We start from the raw sequence: 4,169 nt of genomic DNA on the forward strand, positions 1-4,169 counted from the left end.
GAATTTAAAATTCATTGTGAACAGGTAGCAGGGACTTCAAGAAGCATTCTTGAGCTTTTTTAATCTTTTGGAAATATTGAACAGCAAACAATATAAAACGAGTCAGTTTGCCTATGGAAAGTGTCAAAATAGTATGTTTGCGCAGGAAGGGGTGATATATATTTCCTTTGCTTTGTTATTTATTGGTTTTGCAATAAAAATTCCAAACTTTCTCATAGGTCGTGATTGATCCGGAAGAATCAATCGATGCAAATAAAATTATTATTGAAAAACCATTCAAGATATAGGACTCGGAACTGTCTACATATTCGTAACTACAAGGACGATAAACTAAAGTAATAAGAAGCGTGATGAGAATTCCTCGCTAATATTTTTATATGTCTATCTACATAACATTATACTAGTCTACATAACTTATAATAATAAATACTTACTTGTATCAGAATAAAATACATAGGAAGATTCTTTTTTTATATTGATAGCAGGGAAACTGGCGTGGAGATTTCGATGAAAATAGAGGTAAAGTAAAGGAAATTATATCACTCCAAAATGTAGTAAATGATGGCTATAATTTAATCATACGTAAATTTGGTTAATTTATTAGTGCAATTATTAGTAGATATTATAGGAATGAGGTCCTTTTTTAGAATAACATTTAAAATATCAAATCTCCGAGAGTATTTCGGGAAATTTCTAATTACTGGATATTAAGTATTTACACCATTAAGGTAGATTAAGAAGCCAAACAATTTTAGGATCCAGATTAAACGGAATTGTTATTTAATTAAATTTTAACATGAAGTTATGAAGCTTGATGGTCGTAAAAAGTGCTCCGTACTATCGGTAAAATAGAAATATCGTAAAACCTTTGACGCGTTAAATATGTCTGATTAAACGTTGTTCCGTTGTTAATTACCTCGTTAATTACAATACTGACCTATTTAGTGAATAAAATTAATTGCCGTTCCAATAAGTACTTCGCAGGCAATATTCAAGAAGTGAAAACTTATACAATGTGTACATACTGTAACATTTTAAATTGTAAAATTCTCTCGAAGCCAATTCGGAATGAAACTAAGTGTATTTATATAAGATATAACGCTACTGAATCATGCTACCAATATATGATCTGTTGTAGTGTAATATATATCATCTAATAAGAAAATATTTCATCCTGATATCAAACTAAATCTATGAATGTAACTTTAAATCGGAAAATTTCGAAATATATCAAACACGAAGCAAGTAAATACTATACTCGTTTAAATTCAAACTCAACGAAGAATAAATTCTGGCGACATTCACGGGCAACGTCATTGTCAATCTCGTTAACTTTCAACGTTTCGAAACCTTTTAATGCAACCGGCTGCTTTTTCCCTCGATTTCGAAATTCGTATTTAATTCACCTCTGCGTGATACGCGCGCAATATTAATTTTCCACTCGCGGGCGGTCTTAATTTTGGATTCAACGGGGATGTACGAACGTCAGAAGTGGAATCAGGAGACGGTTAGACACACCACCTTCAGCGGATACCCCAGGCAGCGTGATAATGTCATGCTAAGATCAATTTTGTATTCCGAGCGTCACTTCGCAGACTCAAGTTAAGTACGAGCTTTTCGAAATTCCGCCCATTAACGACGAAGCTTCCTGCTTCTGTCTACATTTACGAGTGCTCTTACGCGTTTATTTACTCTCCCAATTGTTTTATTCGGCTTCAACGTTCTCCTTTTTGTCGCAGGCGCGGTATTTTTAAATCGATACATTAGGCTTCGCAGCTCATATATTTCTGTCCCCATTTGGGTTATTTAGATTTTAACATTGGTGGAATTCGTAAATAAACTTTTATATTCCTATACAAATAAGATGTAGAGATAGACTCGAAAGCATAAATATTCCCTTATTTTTCTATATGTCCATTTCTTTTGTTTTTTATTATCGTATTTAGATTTTTATATAGGTAATGTTCAAAACAAATCTTTTCATTTTTATATGGATAGAGTGTATTAAACCCTGCGGTTTTTGGATAAACAATAATAGTAGTATTGGAAAATAAATCGTCAACACGTCAAACAGAAGTTATGTTAAGTTAATAAGAAGCAGTGGTGCGTCTAAATATTCGCGAATCCTGATTTTCTAGGTAACACCTGACTTACCTGTAAATTAGATACGGGTCAGATCACTGGGTTAAACCTACGCCGATATCTGGCTTAACTAGCCGGAATTGGTGCATTTGCATTAGGTCGAATTTGTGGTATTGGTTACGGTTTGGCTAAAAGTAAGCCCAAATTATACGTACTAATTTGCTGGCTCGTGTTACGTACGATCGTGTCGTGGTAAATTTATACGTGTTATGCGCAACGTTTATCGTACTTAACGTCGGTAAGTGGCTTTCGCAATGAGAAGCATCAGATTTTCGATTTATCCATCCCCAAATAACAGTCGGAAACACGTTTACAATCGATCGCTGATAAACAACTAGACTTTATCACTTAACGCGTACAAATCATACATGAATACCTTCGCGATTCACCATGGCTTCAAATGCAAACCACTGATTCCTCTTTGTTAAAGATAATTAACGTTCTGTTCTAATTCGTCATTTACAGCTTCTACATTTAATTATATCCGTAATCATTCGTGACTAATCGGTTAATTAAATTGTATTCATTTAATAAATTCGAATAATGTAGCCAACTGTATCATCGCGACCTATAGCAGTTTCTGAAATATATATATATATATATATGTATAGGTGTACACGTTTGACAGAGAAACATTTAATATACTTTGCGGAACAGAGACTTGCTGCTGTTTCTCCCGACGCGAGTGTCCCAGGTCGCTTCAGTCGTGTTTCTTAGGCAACGACTATGTACATATTCTCGTTACATTCGAATAGAAGTTAACACGAAATTCCCTGACGGCGTATGCGTCGCAACAACGCCACTTCCGGTGGTACAGAACAATAAGGGCTACACAAGGACGACGAAGAAGATGTAAATTGGAACCGGAATGAAGAATAGGAAAAAGATGAAAGTGAGTGAATGTCAAAGGAAATATGATGTACAGGTGCAAAGGAAACGATCGGGAAAGCGGGGAAGATAGCCAAAGAAGCTTCAGAAATCGAGAAAGAAGCAAGAGAGGCGTGAAAGATAAATGTGGAAAGATAATGGAAATAGAAAGATGAAAGTAAAGATGAAATGTAAGTGGAAGATTACACAGAAATGAAAGGATACAGAAAGATAGAAGGAATGAAAAGGGAGATGAGTGAAAGCAGTAAAGAAATGGGAGAAAAATTACTATTCTTTCAAGTGAATAAAAGGTGATTCTATCTTGTTCCATTCGCCAATAATCCAACTAGTTAACAGTTGTTGGAACAGGAAAATAAATTAAACGGTGAAGTGATCTGCGTGTAGTTAGCGAATACAAAAAAAGGACAACGGTATCCAGAAACAGCAAGAGCACAGGAATTAACTAACAGACGAAGTGAAATAAACACAAAAAAGAACATCGAGCTGAAAGACAAAGTTTTCTAAGGGAAGAAATCAGAAAATCATCGTACAAATGAAAACGAGAGTGAAACGAAGAGGGGAAAAGGGGAGAAGTCACAACGAATCCTGGAAACTTCGAACTGGCTTTGGCAGTTTAAAAGTTGCACGAAGGCGTCGCGTTGCGTCTCAACGCCGGGAAACCTTATCATGGCACGTACACTCGCTCCTTGGCCAACGTCTTGCTACGATATTATTTCCGGTAAATTCCAGGCCGGAAACTGCAGCTTCTCAGCGAATCGGCGACGAAGAAGGCGTAAGCCTGGCTGCTTGTTTGAAAAGATTTCGATTCGTCGCCATCGGGAACGCGGAGGGAAATCGTGGTGCGACGAAGAGAAACGGAGCCGCAGAAAGGTAAAAAGGAAGGGACGACGGTAGCAGAAGGTGAGGGATTCGAGTTCGAAAATTGGCTTCCAGTTTTCCAGGGCAACTTCAAACACAGATATCATCGGATCTCGCTATTTCTTGGATGGAACACAACATTTCCTGTTTCAGAGTTGGTGAATCTCTGATGCTTCTTCTTTCTCCCTGGGGCTCTTTCATCTAGATCAGATTGATTCCTTTTAAATTTACGTGAGACGCTGTCACGAATCTTGCTCGAGCTACATAAACGTTCGAAATAA

This window comes from Bombus terrestris, chromosome 6 (genome assembly GCF_910591885.1).
Source record: "Bombus terrestris chromosome 6, iyBomTerr1.2, whole genome shotgun sequence".
Taxonomy (NCBI): domain Eukaryota; kingdom Metazoa; phylum Arthropoda; class Insecta; order Hymenoptera; family Apidae; genus Bombus; species Bombus terrestris.